The sequence below is a fragment of the Salvelinus fontinalis genome, chromosome 7 (genome assembly GCF_029448725.1).
Source record: "Salvelinus fontinalis isolate EN_2023a chromosome 7, ASM2944872v1, whole genome shotgun sequence".
Taxonomy (NCBI): Eukaryota; Metazoa; Chordata; class Actinopteri; order Salmoniformes; family Salmonidae; genus Salvelinus; species Salvelinus fontinalis.
In genome coordinates this window covers 11,698,338-11,724,144 of record NC_074671.1, presented here as the reverse complement: position 1 = coordinate 11,724,144, position 25,807 = coordinate 11,698,338, and the positions used below count along the sequence as shown (strand labels likewise).

The window sequence follows — 25,807 nt, the reverse complement described above, 5'->3', positions numbered from 1 at the left end:
GTCTTGTCGTACCAGAGTTTTTCCAGCTTGTCTTGTCGTAGCAGAGTGTTTCCAGCTTGTCTTGTCGTACCAGAGTGTTTCCAGCTTGTCTTGTCGTAGCAGAGTGTTTCCAGCTTGTCTTGTCGTATCAGAGTGTTTCCAGTTTGTCTTGTCGTACCAGAGTGTTTCCAGTTTGTCTTGTCGTACCAGAGTGTTTCCAGCTTGTCTTGTCGTACCAGAGTGTTTCCAGTTTGTCTTGTCGTACCAGAGTGTTTCCAGTTTGTCTTGTCGTACCAGAGTGTTTCCAGCTTGTCTTGTCGTACCAGAGTGTTTCCAGTTTGTCTTGTCGTACCAGAGTGTTTCCAGCTTGTCTTGTCGTACCAGAGTGTTTCCAGTTTGTCTTGTCGTACCAGAGTGTTTCCAGCTTGTCTTGTCGTACCAGAGTGTTTCCAGTTTGTCTTGTCGTAGCAGAGTGTTTCCAGTTTGTCTTGTCGTACCAGAGTGTTTCCAGCTTGTCTTGTCGTACCAGAGTGTTTCCAGTTTGTCTTGTCGTACCAGAGTGTTTCCAGTTTGTCTTGTCGTACCAGAGTGTTTCCAGTTTGTCTTGTCGTACCAGAGTGTTTCCAGCTTGTCTTTTCATACCAGAGTGTTTCCAGCTTGTCTTGTTGTAGCAGAGTGTTTCCAGCTTGTCTTGTCGTACCAGAGTGTTTCCAGTTTGTCTTGTCGTACCAGAGTGTTTCCAGCTTGTCTTGTCGTAGCAGAGTGTTTCCAGCTTGTCTTGTTGTAGCAGAGTGTTTCCAGCTTGTCTTGTCGTACCAGAGTGTTTCCAGCTTGTCTTGTCGTAGCAGAGTGTTTCCAGCTTGTCTTGTCGTACGAGAGTGTTTCCAGCTTGTCTTGTCGTACCAGAGTGTTTCCAGCTTGTCTTGTCGTAGCAGAGTGTTTCCAGTTTGTCTTGTCGTACCAGAGTGTTTCCAGCTTGTCTTGTCGTACCAGAGTGTTTCCAGTTTGTCTTGTCGTACCAGAGTGTTTCCAGTTTGTCTTGTCGTACCAGAGTGTTTCCAGTTTGTCTTGTCGTACCAGAGTGTTTCCAGTTTGTCTTGTCGTACCAGAGTGTTTCCAGCTTGTCTTTTCATACCAGAGTGTTTCCAGCTTGTCTTGTTGTAGCAGAGTGTTTCCAGTTTGTTTTGTCGTACCAGAGTGTTTCCAGCTTGTCTTGTCGTAGCAGAGTGTTTCCAGTTTGTTTTGTCGTACCAGAGTGTTTCCAGCTTGTCTTGTCGTAGCAGAGTGTTTCCAGCTTGTCTTGTCGTAGCAGAGTGTTTCCAGCTTGTCTTGTCGTAGCAGAGTGTTTCCAGCTTGTCTTGTCGTAGCAGAGTGTTTCCAGCTTGTCTTGTCGTAGCAGAGTGTTTCCAGCTTGTCTTGTCGTACCAGAGTGTTTCCAGCTTGTCTTGTCGTACCAGAGTGTTTCCAGCTTGTCTTGTCGTACCAGAGTGTTTCCAGCTTGTCTTGTCTTGTCGTAGCAGAGTGTTTCCAGTTTGTCTTGTCGTACCAGAGTGTTTCCAGCTTGTCTTGTTGTACCAGAGTGTTTCCAGCTTGTCTTGTCGTAGCAGAGTGTTTCCAGCTTGTCTTGTCGTAGCAGAGTGTTTCCAGTTTGTTTTGTCGTAGCAGAGTGTTTCCAGCTTGTCTTGTCGTAGCAGGGTGTTTCCAGCTTGTCTTGTCGTACCAGAGTGTTTCCAGCTTGTCTTGTCGTACCAGAGTGTTTCCAGCTTGTCTTGTCGTAGCAGAGTGTTTCCAGCTTGTCTTGTCGTAGCAGAGTGTTTCCAGTTTGTCTTGTCTTGTCGTAGCAGAGTGTTTCCAGCTTGTCTTGTCGTACGAGAGTGTTTCCAGTTTGTTTTGTCGTACCAGAGTGTTTCCAGCTTGTCTTGTCGTACCAGAGTGTTTCCAGCTTGTCTTGTCGTACCAGAGTTTTTCCAGCTTGTCTTTTCATACCAGAGTGTTTCCAGTTTGTCTTGTCGTAGCAGAGTGTTTCCAGCTTGTCTTGTCGTACCAGAGTGTTTCCAGCTTGTCTTTTCATACCAGAGTGTTTCCAGTTTGTCTTGTCGTAGCAGAGTGTTTCCAGCTTGTCTTGTCGTACGAGAGTGTTTCCAGCTTGTCTTGTCGTACCAGAGTGTTTCCAGCTTGTCTTGTCGTAGCAGAGTGTTTCCAGTTTGTCTTGTCGTACCAGAGTGTTTCCAGCTTGTCTTGTCGTACCAGAGTGTTTCCAGTTTGTCTTGTCGTACCAGAGTGTTTCCAGTTTGTCTTGTCGTACCAGAGTGTTTCCAGCTTGTCTTGTCGTACCAGAGTGTTTCCAGTTTGTCTTGTCGTACCAGAGTGTTTCCAGCTTGTCTTGTCGTACCAGAGTGTTTCCAGTTTGTCTTGTCGTACCAGAGTGTTTCCAGCTTGTCTTGTCGTACCAGAGTGTTTCCAGTTTGTCTTGTCGTAGCAGAGTGTTTCCAGTTTGTCTTGTCGTACCAGAGTGTTTCCAGCTTGTCTTGTCGTACCAGAGTGTTTCCAGTTTGTCTTGTCGTACCAGAGTGTTTCCAGTTTGTCTTGTCGTACCAGAGTGTTTCCAGTTTGTCTTGTCGTACCAGAGTGTTTCCAGCTTGTCTTTTCATACCAGAGTGTTTCCAGCTTGTCTTGTTGTAGCAGAGTGTTTCCAGTTTGTTTTGTCGTACCAGAGTGTTTCCAGCTTGTCTTGTCGTAGCAGAGTGTTTCCAGTTTGTTTTGTCGTACCAGAGTGTTTCCAGCTTGTCTTGTCGTAGCAGAGTGTTTCCAGCTTGTCTTGTCGTAGCAGAGTGTTTCCAGCTTGTCTTGTCGTAGCAGAGTGTTTCCAGCTTGTCTTGTCGTAGCAGAGTGTTTCCAGCTTGTCTTGTCGTACCAGAGTGTTTCCAGCTTGTCTTGTCGTACCAGAGTGTTTCCAGCTTGTCTTGTCGTACCAGAGTGTTTCCAGCTTGTCTTGTCGTACCAGAGTGTTTCCAGCTTGTCTTGTCTTGTCGTAGCAGAGTGTTTACAGTTTGTCTTGTCGTACCAGAGTGTTTCCAGCTTGTCTTGTCGTACCAGAGTGTTTCCAGCTTGTCTTGTCGTAGCAGAGTGTTTCCAGCTTGTCTTGTCGTAGCAGAGTGTTTCCAGTTTGTTTTGTCGTAGCAGAGTGTTTCCAGCTTGTCTTGTCGTAGCAGAGTGTTTCCAGCTTGTCTTGTCCTACCAGAGAGTTTCCAGCTTGTCTTGTCGTACCAGAGTGTTTCCAGCTTGTCTTGTCGTAGCAGAGTGTTTCCAGCTTGTCTTGTCGTAGCAGAGTGTTTCCAGTTTGTCTTGTCTTGTCGTAGCAGAGTGTTTCCAGCTTGTCTTGTCGTACGAGAGTGTTTCCAGTTTGTTTTGTCGTACCAGAGTGTTTCCAGCTTGTCTTGTCGTACCAGAGTGTTTCCAGCTTGTCTTGTCGTACCAGAGTTTTTCCAGCTTGTCTTTTCATACCAGAGTGTTTCCAGTTTGTCTTGTCGTAGCAGAGTGTTTCCAGCTTGTCTTGTCGTACCAGAGTGTTTCCAGCTTGTCTTTTCATACCAGAGTGTTTCCAGTTTGTCTTGTCGTAGCAGAGTGTTTCCAGCTTGTCTTGTCGTACCAGAGTGTTTCCAGCTTGTCTTGTCGTACCAGAGTGTTTCCAGCTTGTCTTGTCGTACCAGAGTGTTTCCAGTTTGTCTTGTCGTACCAGAGTGTTTCCAGCTTGTCTTGTCCTACCAGAGTGTTTCCAGTTTGTCTTGTCGTACCAGAGTGTTTCCAGTTTGTTTTGTCGTAGCAGAGTGTTTCCAGCTTGTCTTGTCGTACCAGAGTGTTTCCAGTTTGTCTTGTCGTACCAGAGTGTTTCCAGTTTGTTTTGTCGTACCAGAGTGTTTCCAGCTTGTCTTGTCGTACCAGAGTGTTTCCAGCTTGTCTTGTCGTAGCAGAGTGTTTCCAGTTTGTTTTGTCGTACCAGAGTGTTTCCAGCTTGTCTTGTCGTACCAGAGTGTTTCCAGCTTGTCTTGTCGTAGCAGAGTGTTTCCAGCTTGTTTTGTCGTAGCAGAGTGTTTCCAGCTTGTCTTGTCGTACCAGAGTGTTTCCAGTTTGTCTTGTCGTACCAGAGTGTTTCCAGTTTGTTTTGTCGTACCAGAGTGTTTCCAGCTTGTCTTGTCGTAGCAGAGTGTTTCCAGCTTGTCTTGTCGTAGCAGAGTGTTTCCAGCTTGTCTTGTCGTACCAGAGTGTTTCCAGTTTGTTTTGTCGTAGCAGAGTGTTTCCAGCTTGTCTTGTCGTAGCAGAGTGTTTCCAGCTTGTCTTGTCGTACCAGAGTGTTTCCAGCTTGTCTTGTCGTACCAGAGTGTTTCCAGCTTGTCTTGTCGTAGCAGAGTGTTTCCAGCTTGTCTTGTCGTAGCAGAGTGTTTCCAGCTTGTCTTGTCGTAGCAGAGTGTTTCCAGCTTGTCTTGTCGTACCAGAGTGTTTCCAGTTTGTTTTGTCGTAGCAGAGTGTTTCCAGCTTGTCTTGTCGTAGCAGAGTGTTTCCAGCTTGTCTTGTCGTACCAGAGTGTTTCCAGCTTGTCTTGTCGTACCAGAGTGTTTCCAGCTTGTCTTGTCGTACCAGAGTGTTTCCAGCTTGTCTTGTCGTAGCAGAGTGTTTCCAGCTTGTCTTGTCGTAGCAGAGTGTTTCCAGTTTGTCTTGTCTTGTCGTAGCAGAGTGTTTCCAGCTTGTCTTGTCGTACGAGAGTGTTTCCAGTTTGTTTTGTCGTACCAGAGTGTTTCCAGCTTGTCTTGTCGTACCAGAGTGTTTCCAGCTTGTCTTGTCGTACCAGAGTTTTTCCAGCTTGTCTTTTCATACCAGAGTGTTTCCAGTTTGTCTTGTCGTAGCAGAGTGTTTCCAGCTTGTCTTGTCGTACCAGAGTGTTTCCAGCTTGTCTTTTCATACCAGAGTGTTTCCAGTTTGTCTTGTCGTAGCAGAGTGTTTCCAGCTTGTCTTGTCGTACCAGAGTGTTTCCAGCTTGTCTTGTCATACCAGAGTGTTTCCAGCTTGTCTTGTCGTACCAGAGTGTTTCCAGTTTGTCTTGTCGTACCAGAGTGTTTCCAGTTTGTCTTGTCGTACCAGAGTGTTTCCAGTTTGTTTTGTCGTACCAGAGTGTTTCCAGTTTGTTTTGTCGTAGCAGAGTGTTTCCAGCTTGTCTTGTCGTACCAGAGTGTTTCCAGTTTGTCTTGTCGTAGCAGAGTGTTTCCAGTTTGTTTTGTCGTACCAGAGTGTTTCCAGCTTGTCTTGTCGTACGAGAGTGTTTCCAGCTTGTCTTGTCGTAGCAGAGTGTTTCCAGTTTGTTTTGTCGTACCAGAGTGTTTCCAGCTTGTCTTGTCGTAGCAGAGTGTTTCCAGTTTGTCTTGTCGTAGCAGAGTGTTTCCAGCTTGTCTTGTCGTACCAGAGTGTTTCCAGCTTGTCTTGTCGTAGCAGAGTGTTTCCAGCTTGTCTTGTCGTAGCAGAGCGTTTCCAGCTTGTCTTGTCGTACCAGAGTGTTTCCAGCTTGTCTTGTCGTAGCAGAGTGTTTCCAGCTTGTCTTGTCGTAGCAGAGTGTTTCCAGCTTGTCTTGTCGTACCAGAGTGTTTCCAGTTTGTCTTGTCGTAGCAGAGTGTTTCCAGCTTGTCTTGTCGTAGCAGAGTGTTTCCAGCTTGTCTTGTCGTAGCAGAGTGTTTCCAGCTTGTCTTGTCGTACCAGAGTGTTTCCAGCTTGTCTTGTCGTAGCAGAGTGTTTCCAGTTTGTCTTGTCGTAGCAGAGTGTTTCCAGCTTGTCTTGTCGTACCAGAGTGTTTCCAGTTTGTCTTGTCTTGTCGTAGCAGAGTGTTTCCAGCTTGTCTTGTCGTACGAGAGTGTTTCCAGTTTGTTTTGTCGTACCAGAGTGTTTCCAGCTTGTCTTGTCGTACCAGAGTGTTTCCAGCTTGTCTTGTCGTACCAGAGTTTTTCCAGCTTGTCTTTTCATACCAGAGTGTTTCCAGTTTGTCTTGTCGTAGCAGAGTGTTTCCAGCTTGTCTTGTCGTACCAGAGTGTTTCCAGCTTGTCTTTTCATACCAGAGTGTTTCCAGTTTGTCTTGTCGTAGCAGAGTGTTTCCAGCTTGTCTTGTCGTACCAGAGTGTTTCCAGCTTGTCTTGTCATACCAGAGTGTTTCCAGCTTGTCTTGTCGTACCAGAGTATTTCCAGTTTGTCTTGTCGTACCAGAGTGTTTCCAGCTTGTCTTGTCCTACCAGAGTGTTTCCAGTTTGTCTTGTCGTACCAGAGTGTTTCCAGTTTGTTTTGTCGTAGCAGAGTGTTTCCAGCTTGTCTTGTCGTACCAGAGTGTTTCCAGTTTGTCTTGTCGTACCAGAGTGTTTCCAGTTTGTTTTGTCGTACCAGAGTGTTTCCAGCTTGTCTTGTCGTACCAGAGTGTTTCCAGCTTGTCTTGTCGTACCAGAGTTTTTCCAGCTTGTCTTGTCGTACCAGAGTGTTTCCAGCTTGTCTTGTCGTAGCAGAGTGTTTCCAGCTTGTCTTGTCTTGTCGTAGCAGAGTGTTTCCAGTTAGTCTTGTCGTACCAGAGTGTTTCCAGCTTGTCTTGTCGTACCAGAGTGTTTCCAGCTTGTCTTGTCGTACCAGAGTGTTTCCAGTTTGTTTTGTCGTAGCAGAGTGTTTCCAGCTTGTCTTGTCGTACCAGAGTGTTTCCAGTTTGTCTTGTCGTACCAGAGTGTTTCCAGCTTGTCTTGTCGTAGCAGAGTGTTTCCAGCTTGTCTTGTCGTAGCAGAGTGTTTCCAGCTTGTCTTGTCGTACCAGAGTGTTTCCAGTTTGTTTTGTCGTAGCAGAGTGTTTCCAGCTTGTCTTGTCGTAGCAGAGTGTTTCCAGCTTGTCTTGTCGTACCAGAGTGTTTCCAGCTTGTCTTGTCGTACCAGAGTGTTTCCAGCTTGTCTTGTCGTACCAGAGTGTTTCCAGCTTGTCTTGTCGTAGCAGAGTGTTTCCAGCTTGTCTTGTCGTAGCAGAGTGTTTCCAGTTTGTCTTGTCTTGTCGTAGCAGAGTGTTTCCAGCTTGTCTTGTCGTACGAGAGTGTTTCCAGTTTGTTTTGTCGTACCAGAGTGTTTCCAGCTTGTCTTGTCGTACCAGAGTGTTTCCAGCTTGTCTTGTCGTACCAGAGTTTTTCCAGCTTGTCTTTTCATACCAGAGTGTTTCCAGTTTGTCTTGTCGTAGCAGAGTGTTTCCAGCTTGTCTTGTCGTACCAGAGTGTTTCCAGCTTGTCTTTTCATACCAGAGTGTTTCCAGTTTGTCTTGTCGTAGCAGAGTGTTTCCAGCTTGTCTTGTCGTACCAGAGTGTTTCCAGCTTGTCTTGTCATACCAGAGTGTTTCCAGCTTGTCTTGTCGTACCAGAGTGTTTCCAGTTTGTCTTGTCGTACCAGAGTGTTTCCAGTTTGTCTTGTCGTACCAGAGTGTTTCCAGTTTGTTTTGTCGTACCAGAGTGTTTCCAGTTTGTTTTGTCGTAGCAGAGTGTTTCCAGCTTGTCTTGTCGTACCAGAGTGTTTCCAGTTTGTCTTGTCGTAGCAGAGTGTTTCCAGTTTGTTTTGTCGTACCAGAGTGTTTCCAGCTTGTCTTGTCGTACGAGAGTGTTTCCAGCTTGTCTTGTCGTAGCAGAGTGTTTCCAGTTTGTTTTGTCGTACCAGAGTGTTTCCAGCTTGTCTTGTCGTAGCAGAGTGTTTCCAGTTTGTCTTGTCGTAGCAGAGTGTTTCCAGCTTGTCTTGTCGTACGAGAGTGTTTCCAGCTTGTCTTGTCGTAGCAGAGTGTTTCCAGCTTGTCTTGTCGTAGCAGAGCGTTTCCAGCTTGTCTTGTCGTACCAGAGTGTTTCCAGCTTGTCTTGTCGTACCAGAGTGTTTCCAGCTTGTCTTGTCGTAGCAGAGTGTTTCCAGCTTGTCTTGTCGTAGCAGAGTGTTTCCAGCTTGTCTTGTCGTAGCAGAGTGTTTCCAGTTTGTCTTGTCGTAGCAGAGTGTTTCCAGCTTGTCTTGTCGTAGCAGAGTGTTTCCAGCTTGTCTTGTCGTACCAGAGTGTTTCCAGCTTGTCTTGTCGTAGCAGAGTGTTTCCAGTTTGTCTTGTCGTAGCAGAGTGTTTCCAGCTTGTCTTGTCGTACCAGAGTGTTTCCAGTTTGTCTTGTCTTGTCGTAGCAGAGTGTTTCCAGCTTGTCTTGTCGTACGAGAGTGTTTCCAGTTTGTTTTGTCGTACCAGAGTGTTTCCAGCTTGTCTTGTCGTACCAGAGTGTTTCCAGCTTGTCTTGTCGTACCAGAGTTTTTCCAGCTTGTCTTTTCATACCAGAGTGTTTCCAGTTTGTCTTGTCGTAGCAGAGTGTTTCCAGCTTGTCTTGTCGTAGCAGAGTGTTTCCAGCTTGTCTTTTCATACCAGAGTGTTTCCAGTTTGTCTTGTCGTAGCAGAGTGTTTCCAGTTTGTCTTGTCGTACCAGAGTGTTTCCAGCTTGTCTTGTCGTACCAGAGTGTTTCCAGCTTGTCTTGTCATACCAGAGTGTTTCCAGCTTGTCTTGTCGTACCAGAGTATTTCCAGTTTGTCTTGTCGTACCAGAGTGTTTCCAGCTTGTCTTGTCCTACCAGAGTGTTTCCAGTTTGTCTTGTCGTACCAGAGTGTTTCCAGTTTGTTTTGTCGTAGCAGAGTGTTTCCAGCTTGTCTTGTCGTACCAGAGTGTTTCCAGTTTGTCTTGTCGTACCAGAGTGTTTCCAGTTTGTTTTGTCGTACCAGAGTGTTTCCAGCTTGTCTTGTCGTACCAGAGTGTTTCCAGCTTGTCTTGTCGTACCAGAGTGTTTCCAGCTTGTCTTGTCGTACCAGAGTGTTTCCAGCTTGTCTTGTCGTAGCAGAGTGTTTCCAGCTTGTCTTGTCTTGTCGTAGCAGAGTGTTTCCAGTTAGTCTTGTCGTACCAGAGTGTTTCCAGTTAGTCTTGTCGTACCAGAGTGTTTCCAGCTTGTCTTGTCGTACCAGAGTGTTTCCAGCTTGTCTTGTCGTACCAGAGTGTTTCCAGCTTGTCTTGTCGTAGCAGAGTGTTTCCAGCTTGTCTTGTCGTACCAGAGTGTTTCCAGTTTGTCTTGTCGTACCAGAGTGTTTCCAGCTTGTCTTGTCGTACCAGAGTGTTTCCAGCTTGTCTTGTCGTACCAGAGTGTTTCCAGCTTGTCTTGTCGTAGCAGAGTGTTTCCAGTTTGTTTTGTCGTACCAGAGTGTTTCCAGCTTGTCTTGTCGTACCAGAGTGTTTCCAGCTTGTCTTGTCGTAGCAGAGTGTTTCCAGCTTGTTTTGTCGTAGCAGAGTGTTTCCAGCTTGTCTTGTCGTACCAGAGTGTTTCCAGTTTGTCTTGTCGTACCAGAGTGTTTCCAGTTTGTTTTGTGGTACCAGAGTGTTTCCAGCTTGTCTTGTCGTAGCAGAGTGTTTCCAGCTTGTATTGTCGTAGCAGAGTGTTTCCAGCTTGTCTTGTCGTAGCAGAGTGTTTCCAGCTTGTCTTGTCGTACCAGAGTGTTTCCAGTTTGTTTTGTCGTAGCAGAGTGTTTCCAGCTTGTCTTGTCGTAGCAGAGTGTTTCCAGCTTGTCTTGTCGTAGCAGAGTGTTTCCAGCTTGTCTTGTCGTAGCAGAGTGTTTCCAGCTTGTCTTGTCGTAGCAGAGTGTTTCCAGCTTGTCTTGTCGTAGCAGAGTGTTTCCAGCTTGTCTTGTCGTAGCAGAGTGTTTCCAGCTTGTCTTGTCGTAGCAGAGTGTTTCCAGCTTGTCTTGTCGTAGCAGAGTGTTTCCAGCTTGTCTTGTCGTAGCAGAGTGTTTCCAGCTTGTCTTGTCGTACCAGAGTGTTTCCAGCTTGTCTTGTCGTACCAGAGTGTTTCCAGTTTGTCTTGTCGTAGCAGAGTGTTTCCAGCTTGTCTTGTCGTAGCAGAGTGTTTCCAGTTTGTCTTGTCTTGTCGTAGCAGAGTGTTTCCAGCTTGTCTTGTCGTACGAGAGTGTTTCCAGTTTGTTTTGTCGTACCAGAGTGTTTCCAGCTTGTCTTGTCGTACCAGAGTGTTTCCAGCTTGTCTTGTCGTACCAGAGTTTTTCCAGCTTGTCTTTTCATACCAGAGTGTTTCCAGTTTGTCTTGTCGTACCAGAGTGTTTCCAGTTTGTCTTGTCGTACCAGAGTGTTTCCAGTTTGTTTTGTCGTACCAGAGTGTTTCCAGCTTGTCTTGTCGTACGAGAGTGTTTCCAGCTTGTCTTGTCGTAGCAGAGTGTTTCCAGTTTGTTTTGTCGTACCAGAGTGTTTCCAGCTTGTCTTGTCGTAGCAGAGTGTTTCCAGTTTGTCTTGTCGTAGCAGAGTGTTTCCAGCTTGTCTTGTCGTACCAGAGTGTTTCCAGCTTGTCTTGTCGTAGCAGAGTGTTTCCAGCTTGTCTTGTCGTAGCAGAGTGTTTCCAGCTTGTCTTGTCGTAGCAGAGTGTTTCCAGCTTGTCTTGTCGTAGCAGAGTGTTTCCAGCTTGTCTTGTCGTACCAGAGTGTTTCCAGTTTGTTTTGTCGTAGCAGAGTGTTTCCAGCTTGTCTTGTCGTAGCAGAGTGTTTCCAGCTTGTCTTGTCGTAGCAGAGTGTTTCCAGCTTGTCTTGTCGTACCAGAGTGTTTCCAGCTTGTCTTGTCGTAGCAGAGTGTTTCCAGTTTGTCTTGTCGTAGCAGAGCGTTTCCAGCTTGTCTTGTCGTACCAGAGTGTTTCCAGTTTGTCTTGTCTTGTCGTACCAGAGTGTTTCCAGCTTGTCTTGTCGTACGAGAGTGTTTCCAGTTTGTTTTGTCGTACCAGAGTGTTTCCAGCTTGTCTTGTCGTACCAGAGTGTTTCCAGCTTGTCTTGTCGTACCAGAGTTTTTCCAGCTTGTCTTTTCATACCAGAGTGTTTCCAGTTTGTCTTGTCGTAGCAGAGTGTTTCCAGCTTGTCTTGTCGTACCAGAGTGTTTCCAGCTTGTCTTTTCATACCAGAGTGTTTCCAGTTTGTCTTGTCGTAGCAGAGTGTTTCCAGCTTGTCTTGTCGTACCAGAGTGTTTCCAGCTTGTCTTGTCATACCAGAGTGTTTCCAGCTTGTCTTGTCGTACCAGAGTGTTTCCAGTTTGTCTTGTCGTACCAGAGTGTTTCCAGCTTGTCTTGTCCTACCAGAGTGTTTCCAGTTTGTCTTGTCGTACCAGAGTGTTTCCAGTTTGTTTTGTCGTAGCAGAGTGTTTCCAGCTTGTCTTGTCGTACCAGAGTGTTTCCAGTTTGTCTTGTCGTACCAGAGTGTTTCCAGTTTGTTTTGTCGTACCAGAGTGTTTCCAGCTTGTCTTGTCGTACCAGAGTGTTTCCAGCTTGTCTTGTCGTACCAGAGTGTTTCCAGCTTGTCTTGTCGTACCAGAGTGTTTCCAGCTTGTCTTGTCGTAGCAGAGTGTTTCCAGCTTGTCTTGTCGTAGCAGAGTGTTTCCAGCTTGTCTTGTCGTACCAGAGTGTTTCCAGTTTGTTTTGTCGTAGCAGAGTGTTTCCAGCTTGTCTTGTCGTAGCAGAGTGTTTCCAGCTTGTCTTGTCGTACCAGAGTGTTTCCAGCTTGTCTTGTCGTACCAGAGTGTTTCCAGTTTGTCTTGTCGTAGCAGAGTGTTTCCAGCTTGTCTTGTCGTAGCAGAGTGTTTCCAGTTTGTCTTGTCTTGTCGTAGCAGAGTGTTTCCAGCTTGTCTTGTCGTACGAGAGTGTTTCCAGTTTGTTTTGTCGTACCAGAGTGTTTCCAGCTTGTCTTGTCGTACCAGAGTGTTTCCAGCTTGTCTTGTCGTACCAGAGTTTTTCCAGCTTGTCTTTTCATACCAGAGTGTTTCCAGTTTGTCTTGTCGTACCAGAGTGTTTCCAGTTTGTCTTGTCGTACCAGAGTGTTTCCAGTTTGTTTTGTCGTACCAGAGTGTTTCCAGCTTGTCTTGTCGTACGAGAGTGTTTCCAGCTTGTCTTGTTGTAGCAGAGTGTTTCCAGTTTGTTTTGTCGTACCAGAGTGTTTCCAGCTTGTCTTGTCGTAGCAGAGTGTTTCCAGTTTGTCTTGTCGTAGCAGAGTGTTTCCAGCTTGTCTTGTCGTACCAGAGTGTTTCCAGCTTGTCTTGTCGTACCAGAGTGTTTCCAGCTTGTCTTGTCGTACCAGAGTGTTTCCAGTTTGTCTTGTCGTAGCAGAGTGTTTTCAGTTTGTCTTTTCATACCAGAGTGTTTCCATTTTGTCTTGTCGTAGCAGAGTGTTTCCAGTTTGTTTTGTCGTAGCAGAGTGTTTCCAGCTTGTCTTGTCGTACCAGAGTGTTTCCAGTTTGTCTTGTCGTACCAGAGTGTTTCCAGCTTGTCTTGTCCTACCAGAGTGTTTCCAGCTTGTCTTGTCGTACCAGAGTGTTTCCAGCTTGTCTTGTCGTAGCAGAGTGTTTCCAGCTTGTCTTGTCTTGTCGTAGCAGAGTGTTTCCAGTTAGTCTTGTCGTACCAGAGTGTTTCCAGCTTGTCTTGTCGTACCAGAGTGTTTCCAGCTTGTCTTGTCGTACCAGAGTGTTTCCAGTTTGTCTTGTCGTAGCAGAGTGTTTCCAGCTTGTCTTGTCGTAGCAGAGTGTTTCCAGTTGGTCTTGTCGTACCAGAGTGTTTCCAGCTTGTCTTGTCGTACCAGAGTGTTTCCAGTTTGTCTTGTCGTAGCAGAGTGTTTCCAGCTTGTCTTGTCGTACCAGAGTGTTTCCAGCTTGTCTTGTCGTACCAGAGTGTTTCCAGTTTGTCTTGTCGTAGCAGAGTGTTTTCAGTTTGTCTTTTCATACCAGAGTGTTTCCATTTTGTCTTGTCGTAGCAGAGTGTTTCCAGTTTGTTTTGTCGTAGCAGAGTGTTTCCAGCTTGTCTTGTCGTACCAGAGTGTTTCCAGTTTGTCTTGTCGTACCAGAGTGTTTCCAGCTTGTCTTGTCCTACCAGAGTGTTTCCAGTTTGTCTTGTCGTACCAGAGTGTTTCCAGTTTGTTTTGTCGTAGCAGAGTGTTTCCAGTTGGTCTTGTCGTAGCAGAGTGTTTCCAGTTTGTCTTGTCGTAGCAGAGTGTTTCCAGTTGGTCTTGTCGTAGCAGAGTGTTTCCAGCTTGTCTTGTCCTACCAGAGTGTTTCCAGTTTGTCTTGTCGTACCAGAGTGTTTCCAGTTTGTTTTGTCGTAGCAGAGTGTTTCCAGCTTGTCTTGTCGTACCAGAGTGTTTCCAGTTTGTCTTGTCGTACCAGAGTGTTTCCAGTTGGTCTTGTCGTAGCAGAGTGTTTCCAGTTTGTCTTGTCGTACCAGAGTGTTTCCAGCTTGTCTTGTCGTAGCAGAGTGTTTCCTGTTAGTCTTGTCGTGCCAGAGTGTTTCCAGCTTGTCTTGTCGTACCAGAGTGTTTCCAGTTTGTCTTGTCGTACCAGAGTGTTTCCAGCTTGTCTTGTCGTACCAGAGTGTTTCCAGCTTGTCTTGTCGTACCAGAGTGTTTCCAGTTTGTCTTGTCGTAGCAGAGTGTTTCCAGTTTGTTTTGTCGTAGCAGAGTGTTTCCAGTTTGTCATGTCTTGTCGTAGCAGAGTGTTTCCAGCTTGTCTTGTTGTAGCAGAGTGTTTCCAGTTTGTCTTGTCGTACCAGAGTGTTTCCAGTTTGTTTTGTCGTAGCAGAGTGTTTCCAGTTTGTTTTGTCGTAGCAGAGTGTTTCCAGTTTGTCTTGTCTTGTCGTACCAGAGTGTTTCCATCTTGTCTTGTCGTAGCAGAGTGTTTCCAGCTTGTCTTGTCATAACAGAGTGTTTCCAGTTTGTCTTGTCGTAGCAGAGTGTTTCCAGTTTGTTTTGTCGTAGCAGAGTGTTTCCAGCTTGTCTTGTCATAACAGAGTGTTTCCAGTTTGTCTTGTCGTAGCAGAGTGTTTCCAGTTTGTCTTGTCATAACAGAGTGTTTCCAGTTTGTCTTGTCATAACAGAGTGTTTCCAGTTTGTCTTGTCGTAGCAGAGTGTTTCCAGCTTGTCTTGTCATAAGAGTGTTTCCAGCTTGTCTTGTCGTAGCAGAGTGTTTCCAGTTTGTTTTGTCGTACCAGAGTGTTTCCAGCTTGTCTTGTCGTACCAGAGTGTTTCCAGCTTGTCTTGTCGTAGCAGAGTGTTTCCAGTTTGACTTGTCGTAGCAGAGTGTTTCCAGCTTGTCTTGTCGTAGCAGAGTGTTTCTACCTTGTCTTGTCGTAGCAGAGTGTTTCCAGCTTGTCTTGTCGTAGCAGAGTGTTTCCAGCTTGTCTTGTCGTAGCAGAGTGTTTCCAGCTTGTCTTGTCTTGTCGTACCAGAGTGTTTCCAGCTTGTCTTGTCGTACCAGAGTGTTTCCAGCTTGTCTTGTCGTAGCAGAGTGTTTCCAGTTTGTCTTGTCGTAGCAGAGTGTTTCCAGCTTGTCTTGTCGTAGCAGAGTGTTTCCAGCTTGTCTTGTCTTGTCGTACCAGAGTGTTTCCAGCTTGTCTTGTCGTACCAGAGTGTTTCCAGTTTGTTTTGTCGTAGCAGAGTGTTTCCAGCTTGTCTTGTCTTGTCGTAGCAGAGTGTTTCCAGTTTGTCTTGTCGTAGCAGAGTGTTTCCAGCTTGTCTTTTTGTACCAGAGTGTTTCCAGTTTGTTTTGTCGTAGCAGAGTGTTTCCAGTTTGTCTTGTCTTGTCGTACCAGAGTGTTTCCAGTTTGTTTTGTCGTACCAGAGTGTTTCCAGTTTGTTTTGTCGTACCAGAGTGTTTCCAGTTTGTTTTGTCGTAGCAGAGTGTTTCCAGCTTGTCTTGTCGTACCAGAGTGTTTCCAGCTTGTCTTGTCGTACCAGAGTGTTTCCAGCTTGTCTTGTCGTACCAGAGTGTTTCCAGCTTGTCTTGTCGTACCAGAGTGTTTCCAGCTTGTCTTGTCGTACCAGAGTGTTTCCAGTTTGTCTTGTCTTGTCGTACCAGAGTGTTTCCAGTTTGTCTTGTCGTACCAGAGTGTTTCCAGTTTGTCTTGTCGTACCAGAGTGTTTCCAGTTTGTCTTGTCGTACCAGAGTGTTTCCAGTTTGTCTTGTCGTACCAGAGTGTTTCCAGCTTGTCTTGTCGTACCAGAGTGTTTCCAGCTTGTCTTGTCGTACCAGAGTGTTTCCAGCTTGTCTTGTCGTACCAGAGTGTTTCCAGCTTGTCTTGTCGTACCAGAGTGTTTCCAGCTTGTCTTGTCGTACCAGAGTGTTTCCAGCTTGTCTTGTCGTACCAGAGTGTTTCCAGCTTGTCTTGTCGTACCAGAGTTTTTCCAGCTTGTCTGTTCGTAGCAGAGTGTTTCCAGCTTGTCTTGTCGTAGCAGAGTGTTTCCAGTTTGTCTTGTCGTAGCAGAGTGTTTCCAGTTTGTCTTGTCTTTTCGTACCAGAGTGTTTCCAGCTTGTCTTGTCGTACCAGAGTGTTTCCAGCTTGTCTTGTCGTACCAGAGTGTTTCCAGCTTGTCTTGTCGTACCAGAGTGTTTCCAGCTTGTCTTGTCGTACCAGAGTGTTTCCAGTTTGTCTTGTCGTACCAGAGTGTTTCCAGCTTGTCTTGTCGTAGCAGAGTGTTTCCAGCTTGTCTTGTCGTACCAGAGTGTTTCCAGTTTGTCTTGTCGTACCAGAGTGTTTCCAGCTTGTCTTGTCGTACCAGAGTGTTTCCAGCTTGTCTTGTCGTACCAGAGTGTTTCTAATATTATTAGAGATTTGTACAAACCTTGCTGTCTGTTGCTCTGACATTTGCAACATTGTTTAAATATTGAAATTCGATCTCCAGCTGTCCCATAGTAATGAAGGTGAGGGGTTGGGAGTCGTAACGAGACAGACAAGCAGGCAGGCAGCTTTTCTCAGCCAGTCAAATTTATGAAACAGCATAATTGTTATGGATATATACAGACTAGCTCCTCTGAACAACAGTGTCCTGACGAGAGAGCACATTTTCTATGCCAGGCGAAATCACGCATCATTAGCCCATTGTTATCCAAATAAATGTCACTAGAAAACAACTTAAGCAAATGCAAATCCAGCTACTTTGCTATTATTCTGGCTGCACTGTTTTTGACGTGACTGTGTTAACAAAAGAAGGCTAGCTACCAAGCAAGGGATAGATTTAGAACAAAAAGACTTAACGACCGGGTCGTGTCTCTGGCAACCGAACCGATAGAACGAACTAACAGCCGGCTTGGGTAGCAACCCTAGATTTGTGTTGGGACTATATCTCGTGGAAGGATGAAGCAGTATGAATAAATTAATCAAAATAAAGTTTTTGAATGAAAATGTCAATAATTATTTGAATATGTTGCTAACCTGTTGTCTCAGGCCTAGCAACACCCTTGCCAATACACTGCATTTGGAAAATATTCAGACCCATTCAAAATTCTAAAATGGATTAAATCAATGAAAAAAATGGACATTTTGATTTTGGAGTGTAGTTACCCTTTAGTTCAACTTTGCAAGCACCTAGCACTGTTGGTTGGCTTGCAGTGTTTGTGTAGCACATGAGATGGAGTTTGCAAAACAAATGGCTGCTGGGTAGATGCAAATAATCATGATATCATTCTGACAGGAAGGCATAGGCTATTTGTAGCTAGTTTATTGATGTCTCACCTTGATTAGCCTATAGCCACAATCCCACCATAGAAATCTAGTCGATTTTTATATATATATAAAAACATACTCAGATGCATTCCCCTGTTCTATTGGTTTCCTTTCAACTTTGGTTAATTGTCTAGCAGCCAAAGGCATTATCCTAATCATATAAGCAACCATTGATATTTGTTGCATCTTTAAATCCCCCCTCTTTCTAACAGATATTTCCATATCTGTCCATAAACCCACTTACCTGTGCGTTGCGCATTTTAGAACTGTGTTTTTGCACAAATTGCATTTAGAAACATTGAAGCGTAGGCCTACTGCCGTGTATACATTTCTGCGCCTGAAAAGTTAAGAAATAATATTTGATCAACATTCAGATCTGTTCCATCAGCCCTATTAATTTATACGGCGTATACTTCCAATACCACTACTTTGATACGTATCAGTGGGTAATAAGAAGTGAGAATATACAATGCCCATTGCAAAGTAAGTGGTTATACGGCATATACTTGCGTATACCCTTCACTACACCACTGGCTGTGACCATCATAGCATTCAATGATCAATTAATTGCATTCATTCTTGCACCATGCCATCAATTATCAGTTGTAAACATGCCTGCAGCATGATCTATTTTACCTGCGTGCATTCAGGCCCTTCGGATACTATTCAGACCTCTTGACTTATCCTCATTTTGTTACATTACAGCCTTATTCTAAAATGGATTATAGAAATGTTTTTGCTTATTCATTATGTGGTACTGTGTGTGGATTGATGAGGAAAAACATTTCTATAATCCATCCGTGTAGTGGAGGGTATATGCAAGTATATGCCGTTTTTAGAAATATTTGCAAAAGTATTAAAAATAAACAACAGAAATACCTTTTTTACAGTGGCTTGCGAAAGTATTCACCCCCTTGGCATTCTTCCTATTTTGTTGCCTTACAACCTGGAATTAAAATAGATTCTTGGGGGGTTTGTATCATTTGATTTCCAGAACATGCCTACCACTTTGAAGCAAACAAAACAAATAAGAAATAAGACAAAAAAAATGAAATCTTGAGCCTGCATAACTATTCATATCCCCAAAGTCAATACTTTGTAGAGCCACCTTTTGCAGCAATTACAGATGCAAATCTCTTAGGGTATGTCTCTATAAGCTTGGCTCATCTAGCCACTGGGATCTTTTCCCATTCTTCAAGGCAAAACTGCTCCAGCTCCTTCAAGTTGGATGGGTTCCTCTGGTGTACAGCAATCTTTAAATCTTACCACAGATTCTCATTTGGATTGAGGTCTGGGCTTTGACTAGGCATTTCCAAGACATTTAACTGTTTCCCCTTTAACCACTTCAGTGTTGCTTTAGCAGTATGCTTAGGGTCATTGTCCTGCTGGAAGGTGAACCTCCGTCCCAGTCTCAAATCTCTGGAACACTGAAACAGGTTTCTCTCAAGAATTTCCCTGTATTTAGCGCCATCCATCATTCTTTCAATTCTGACCAGTTTCCCAGTCCATGCCGATGACAAACTTCCCCAGGGTGATGGGAGGTATTGGGTTTGCGCCAGACATAGCATTCTCCTTGATGGCCAAAAAGCAAAATTTTTGTCTCATCTGACCAGAGTACCTTCTACCATATGTTTGGGGAGTCTCCCACATGCCTTTTGGCGAACACTAAATGTATTTGCTTATTTTTTTCTTTAAGGAATTGCTTTTTCTGGCCACTCTTCCGTAAAGCCCAGGTCTGTGGAGTGTACGGCTTAAAGTGGTCCTATGGACAGATACTCCAATCTCCACTGTAGAGCTTTGCAGATCCTTCAGGGTTATCTTTGGTCTCTTTGTTGCCTCGCTGATTAATGCCCTCCTTACCTGGTCCGTGAGTTTTGGTGGGCGGCCCTCTCTTGGCAGGTTTGTTGTGGTTTAATATTCTTTCAAATTTTTTAGAATGGATGTTCAAGGTTTCTGATATTTTTTTAGAACCCAACCCTGATCTGTACTTCTCCACAACTCTGTCCCTGACCTGTTTGACGAGCTCCTTGATCTTCATGGTGCCGCTTGCTTGGTGGTGCCTCTTGCTTAATGGTGTTGCAGACTCTGGGGCCTTTCAGGACAGGTGTATATATACTGAGATCATGTGACAGATCATGTGACACTTAGATTGCACACAGGTGGACTTTATTTAACTAATTATGTGACTTCTGAAGGAGATTGGTTGCACCAAATCTTATTTAGGGTCTTCACAGCAAAAGGGGTAAATACATATACACACACCACTTTTCAGCTGTACATTTTTTTTTTCATTTAACTTCACCAATTTAGACTATTTTGTGTATGTCCATTACATGAAATCCAAATAAAAATCTATTTAAATACAGATTGTAATGCAACAAAACTGGAAAAATGCCAAGGGGGATGAATACTTTTGCAAGGCATTGTACATAAGTATTCAGACTCTTTGCTATGAGACTCGAAATTGAGCTCAGGTGCATGCTGTTTCAATTGATCATCCTTGAGATGTTTCTACAACTTGATTGGAGTCCACCTGTGGTAAATTCAATTTATTGGACATTATTTGGAATGGCATACACCTGTCTATATAAGGTCCCACAGTTGACAGTGCATGTCAGTGCAAAAACCAAGGTCATGTGATCGAAGGAATTCTCCATAGAGCTCCGAGACAGGATTGTGTCGAGGCACAGATCTGGGGAAAGGTACCAACATATTTCTGCAGGATTGAAGGTCCCCAAGAACATTGTTAAATGGGAGAAGTTTGGAACTACCAAGGCTCTGTCTAGATCTGGTTAACCGGACAAACTAAATAGCCTAATCTTCATTACTAATGTTCAAACTTAGACGTCAAACAGTATCAAGGTTCTGATCTAATGCTTCTAAAAATGTTAAGCATAACCATGTTCATGGAAAATAATAATCATAAGGAATACGGTTGTGAAGTGTCTGTCCTATATTTAGGAGATATAAGAAGTCTCAGGAAATGTTTATGTTTTTTTGTAAACATATTTGACCCTTTATTTTTTGGGGCACAAAACTACCTCCATTCATTAGTATGGGTTACCTTCAGACGAGTCCAAAACTACCTCCATTCATTAGTATGGGTTACCTTCAGACGAGTCCAAACCTACCTCCATTCATTAGTATGGGTTACCTTCAGACGAGTCCAAAACTACCTCCATCCGACAAGGGCGGATGCGGTGGATTGACACGCAGCCCATGAAAAAAAATGTATATCTCTAATTTAAGCTGATTAATTTTTATGGGAATTGTTTTATTATATTACTTAGATATAGACTGTTCTACAGGTAGTTAACAGTCCATGTTATACTTGTAGTTAACAGTGTTCTAGAAGTAGAGGTTAGAGGGTTGGACCATATACCTCTCAATGTGTGTCGTGGCATATGGAATGGGAAAGGCAAATATCAGTTTCTCACAAAATCACTGAAGTTCTCTTCTCTTCTTTGCTCTTTTCCAGTAAGTTGCTTTAATCGCCAGCGTGGCGGTGTGGGTGGTGACCTTTGTGGTCATTTTCCCAATCCTCTATTTCAACTACGGCAAGGAAGTCCTTGAAAACACCAACAACAACCACACAAGCAAAATGGCCTCCAATGACTCTCACTGTTTCCAGTTCGGCAGCCACCTGAAAAATCACTCTTGCATGAAAAAGCTGAACTACATCATGTGATCGTCATCGTGGCCTGTGTGCAGACGGCACTGCAGTGTCACGTCATGAGCCTTCTGACCAGGAAGTACGGGTTAGACTGCATGTTTCACCAGGAATTCTGGGCTCAGCTGAGGAGCCTGTGTTTTGCTGTGGTGCTGCTGGTGTGTTTCATGCCCTATCACATGTTCAGGATTTAATACCTGGAACACCTGCAGCAGCTGGAGCACACTAACGAGGTGTTCCTCAGTCTCACGGCCCTCAGCTATCTCGACATGTTTACTTTCCTAGGGAGGGGACACTGCTATATGTGTGACCTCTTCTCACATTACCTAAACTATGAACTCAGAGCCAAAACCTCGCTGTAATATTGCTTCCCTTTTAAACAGTACTTTAGCACCATCTGCTTGTTTATATAGCTACACATCATAGTCTACTGTACTGTTGGTCTATTGCAGTTTGACTATACTGGACTAAAATGTATTTTGTCTCATATTGGAATTTAAAATACAGTAAGTCGTGCCAATGACATTTCTCTCAATATGCCGATTTCAATCTTTGAAAAAACTTTGTGTAAGGCTACAGAGTATGTAAATATTGTAATAAATAAATAAATGGCTAAAATGTTACTGTTCTACTATTATTCTGTGAAACATTACCTCCTCCTCACCCTTTACCCCCGTCTCGACAGCATAGGCAAGGCTGACCACACACACACCTATATTATTTCCCCTCTCAGTTTTATGGAGGCTAGTTACTGTTTAACGTCCCCACCCTACTTTCAGTTTGTTTAGTAAATCGATCTAATGACAACCGAAGCCGGCACCATCCAATGTGTCGCTCAATGAATTATAGGCCCATAGCTCTCCTTTCCAACCCTCCGTGTGTTGTTGCAACTACTCGCCCACGACTCTCTCATTTGTGTGTGGTGACAAGGGGGACAAGTGTCAAAACTGGTGGCTAGTTTACAGGTGGACTAGCATCCTGTTGGATTAATGCACATCGCTGACGGACCAAGAGAAAGGTAAGAGGTCTCGTTTGAAATAATAAATAATTAACATATGATGTTTGTTGCCTAAATCTTATATGGTTCCGTGACTCGTTCATTTTGGTATTTCGTTTGACCTATCGGCCACAATGAATTAGTCGTGCTATCAGGGATCCTTGGGACGTCCCTACCCTAAACCCTAACTTTAACCCCTACCCTTACCCTTACCATAACCCTTACCTAACCTTAACCTTAACTCTTACCGTAACCATTTTAAAGATGCGCTATGCAGAAATTGCTCAACCATTTTCTGGTTGCTACAATTCTGAAAGTTTGTCTAATTTCAGTTTATGTGACAAAACAAGCAAATATAGTGTAGATAATCTTTTTACCATTTAAACCGCTGTGAAATATCTTTTCCATAAGCAAAAATATTGTATTTTCAACTGTTTGAAACAGGGGTATAAAACCTAAAGTAAAATATGAAAAAATGTATCTTAAGAATGGGAAGCATATAAATAACACACACAGAACAGATCTGCCGCTTCTTAGACTTAGGCTTCCAAAAAGTGAAATATTGCAACTTTAAAATGTCAACTCAATGTGAAGGGGATTCATATGCGCTCCTCCAGTGACTGCAGAGGCGTGCTCAGACCAACAAACGTCTGTCATATACAGTGCATTCGGAAAGTATTCAGACCCCTTGACTTTTTCCACATTTTGTTACGCTACAGCCTTATTTATGAAATTGTTTCCCCCCCCTCATCAATCAACACACAATATCCCATAATGACAAAGCAAAAATAGGTTTTTTGAATTTTTGCAAATGTATAAGAAAAATACCTGAAATACCTTGTTTACATACTGCAAGTATTCAGACCCTTTTCTATGAGGCCCAAAATTGAGCTCAGGTGCGTCCTATTTCCATTGATCATCCTTAAAATGTTTCTACAACTTGATTGGAGTCCACCTGTGGTAAATTCAATTGATGGGACATGATTTGGAAAGGCACGCACCTGTCTATATAAGGTCCCACAGTTGACAGTGCATGTCAGAGCAAAAACCAATCCATGAGGTCGAAGGCATAGTCCGTAGAGCTCCGAGACAGGATTGTGTCGAGGCACAGATCTGGGGAAGGGTACCAAAAATGTTTTTCAGCATTAAAGGTCCCCAAGACCACAGTGGCCTCCATCATTCTTAAATGGAAGAAGTTTGGATCCACCAATACTCTTCCTAGAGCTGGCCGCCCAGCCAAACTGAGCAATCAGGGGACAAGGGCCTTGGTCAGGGAGGTGACCAAGAACCCGATAGTCACTCTGACAGATCTCCAGTGGTCCTCTGTGGAGGTGGGAGAACCTTCCAGAAAGACAACAATCTCTGCAGCACTCCACCAATCAGGCCTTTATGGTAGGGTGACCAGACGGAAGCCACTCCTCAGGAAAAGGCACATGACAGCTCGCTTGGAGTTTACCAAAAGTCACCTAAAGGACTCTCAGTCCATGAGAAACAAGATTCTCTGGTTTGATGAAATCAAGATTGAACTCTTTGGCCTGAATGCGAAGCATCACGTCCGGAGGAAACATGGCACCATCCCTACCGTGAGCATGGTGGTGGCAGCATCATGCTGTGGGGATGTTTTTCATCAGCAGGGATTGGGAGACGAGTCAGGATCGAGGGAAAGATATATATATATATTTTATTTAACCTTTATTTAACTAGGCAAGTCAGTTAAGAACAAATTCTTATTTACAATGACGGCCTACCAAAAGGCAAAAGGCCTCCTGTGTGGACGTGGGATATTTTTTTAAATAATATCTATATATAAATATAGGACAAAACACACATCACGACAAGAGAAGCAACACAACACTACATAAAGAGAGACCTAAGATAACAACATGGTAGAAACACAACATGGTAGCAGCACAAAACATGGTACACCATATTGGACACAGACAACATCACAAAGATGAACAGAGCAAAGTACAGAGCGATCCAAGATGAAAACCTGCTCCAGAACGCTCAGTACCTCAGACTGGGACGAAGGTTCAGCTTCCAACAGAACAACGACCCTAAGCACACAGCCAAGACAACGCAGGAGTGGGCTCGGGACAAGTCTCTGAATGTCCTTGAGTTACCCAGCCTGAACCCGATCGAACATCTCTGGAGAGCCTTGAAAATAGCCGTGCAGCAATGCTCCCCATCCAACCTGACATAGCTTGAGATGATCTGAAGAGAAGAATGGGAGAAACTTCCCAAATACAAGTGTGCCAAGCTTGTAGCATCATACCCAAGAAGACTCAAGGCTGTAATCACTGCGAAAGGTGCTTAAATAAAGTACTGAGTAAAGGGTCTGAAGACTTATGTAAATATAACATTTCAGTTAATTTTTTATGAATATGCCAAAAATTCTAAAGAACGTTTTTTTGCTTTGTCATCATGGGGTATCGTGTGTAGATTGATGAGGGAACAAATCAACAATGTAATAAATTTTAGAATAAGGCTGTAACATACCAAAATGTGGAAACAATCAAGGGGTCTGAATACTTTCCAAATGCACTGTATATACAGTACCAGTCCAACGTTTGGACACATACTCATTCCAGGGTTTTTCTTAATTTTTACTATTTTCTACATTGTAGAATAATAATGAAGACATTAAAACTATGAAATAACACATATGGAATCATGTATTAAGCAAAAAAGTGTTTAACAGATCAAAATATTTGAAATATTTGAGATTCTTCAAAGTAGCCACCCTTTGCATTGATGACAGCTTTGCACACTCTTGGCATTCTCGCAACATGCTTCATGAGGTAGTCACCTGGAATGCATTTACATTTACATTACATTTACATTTAAGTCATTTAGCAGACGCTTTTATCCAGAGCGACTTACAAATTGGAAAGTTCATACATATTCATCCTGGTCCCCCCGTGGGGAATGAACCCACAACCCTGGCGTTGCAAGCGCCATGCTCTACCAACTGAGCCACACGGGACCACACGGGACCACACGGGACCATTTCAATTAACAGGTGTTCCTTGTAAAAAGTTAATTTGTGGAATTTCTTTCCTTAATGCATTTGAGCCCATCAGTTGTGTTGTGACAAGGTAGGGGTGGTATACAGAAGATAGCCCTATTTGGTAAAAGACCAAGTCCACATTATGGCAAGAACAGCTCAAATAAGCAAAGAGAAATGACAGTCCATCATTACTTTAAGACATGAAGGTCAGTCAATCCGGAACATTTCAAGAAAGTTTCTTCAAGTGTAGTCGCAAAAACCATCAAGCGCTATGATGAAACTGACTCTCATGAGGACCGCCACAGGAAAGGAAGACCCAGAGTTACCTCTGCTGCAGAGGATAAGTTCATTAGAGTTAACTGCACCTCAGATTGAAGCCCAAATAAATGCTTCACAGAGTTCAAGTAAAAGACACATCTCAACATCAACTGTTCAGAGGAGACTACGTGAATCAGGCCTTCATGGTTGAATTGCTGCAAATAAAACACTTATAAAGGACACCAATAAGAAGAAGAGACTTGCTTGGGCCAAAAAACACGAACAATGAACATTGGACTGGAAATCTGTCCTTTGGTCTGATGAGTCCTAATTTTAGATTTTTGGTTTCTACTGCCGTTTCTTTGTGAGACGCAGAGTAGGTGAACGGATGATCTCTGCATGTGTGGTTCAAACTGTAAAGCATGGAGGAGGAGGTGTGATGGTGCTTTGCTGGTGACACTGTCAGTGATGTGTGGGAACCTTAACCCTATAAAGGTGTGTTTAATTTTTTTTATTTTTCTCACCGATATGAAAGATAAGGTCCTTTTGCCTCCAAAACAGTACCGCAAGCCATGCGTGTTAATGTTCAGGCCGAGCGCTGCAGCTCTTAACCCCCCCCCACCCAACCATACAGAAGACGCCTTCTTCCAATTACATTTATGTGTAATGTAATGGAAAAGACAGTCGTGACCAGAGGCTAGAGCAGGCCCAGCTGCTGTTGCAGTGGTGCCTATGGGAGAGCCACCCCTTCACTGAGTAGGCCTAGCGAACAGCAAAGCACAAGCCTATATCAATATACACTGCTCAAAAAAATAAAGGGAACACTTAAACAACACAATGTAACTCCAAGTCAATCACACTTCTGTGAAATTAAACTGTCCACTTAGGAAGCAACACTGATTGACAATAAATTTCACATGCTGTTGTGCAAATGGAAAAGACAAAACGTGGAAATTATAGGCAATTAGCAAGACACCCCCCAAAACAGGAGTGATTCTGCAGGTGGTGACCACAGACCACTTCTCAGTTCCTATGCTTCCTGGCTGATGTTTTGGTCACTTTTGAATGCTGGTGGTGCTCTCACTCTAGTGGTAGCATGAGACGGAGTCTACAACCCACACAAGTGGCTCAGGTAGTGCAGTTCATCCACGATGGCACATCAATGCGAACTGTGGCAAAAAGGTTTGCTGTGTCTGTCAGTGTAGTGTCCAGAGCATGCAGGCGCTACCAGGAGACAGGCCAGTACATCAGGAGACGTGGAGGAGGCCGTAGGAGGGCAACAACCCAGCAGCAGGACCGCTACCTCCGCCTTAGTGCAA

At 44.1% G+C, this 25,807-nt stretch overlaps 2 protein-coding genes and 1 pseudogene across 2 annotated transcripts in view; all 3 read left to right on the top strand.

The window, feature by feature from the left end:
• LOC129858978 (uncharacterized) overlaps positions 1-20,846 on the top strand; it is a 44,256-nt gene extending 23,410 nt beyond the window's left edge. The window contains exon 6 of the mRNA XM_055928259.1: positions 20,032-20,846. The gene's annotated coding sequence lies outside the window, so the exon portion shown is untranslated. The remainder of the gene's footprint in view (positions 1-20,031) is intronic.
• Positions 1-20,846, top strand: part of LOC129858895 (probable G-protein coupled receptor 141) — a 34,893-nt pseudogene extending 14,047 nt beyond the window's left edge.
• A 164-nt stretch (positions 20,847-21,010) lies between these two features.
• LOC129858975 (hepatocyte nuclear factor 4-gamma-like) overlaps positions 21,011-25,807 on the top strand; it is a 35,635-nt gene continuing 30,838 nt past the window's right edge. Inside the window, exon 1 of the mRNA XM_055928250.1 lies at positions 21,011-21,241. The gene's annotated coding sequence lies outside the window, so the exon portion shown is untranslated. The remainder of the gene's footprint in view (positions 21,242-25,807) is intronic.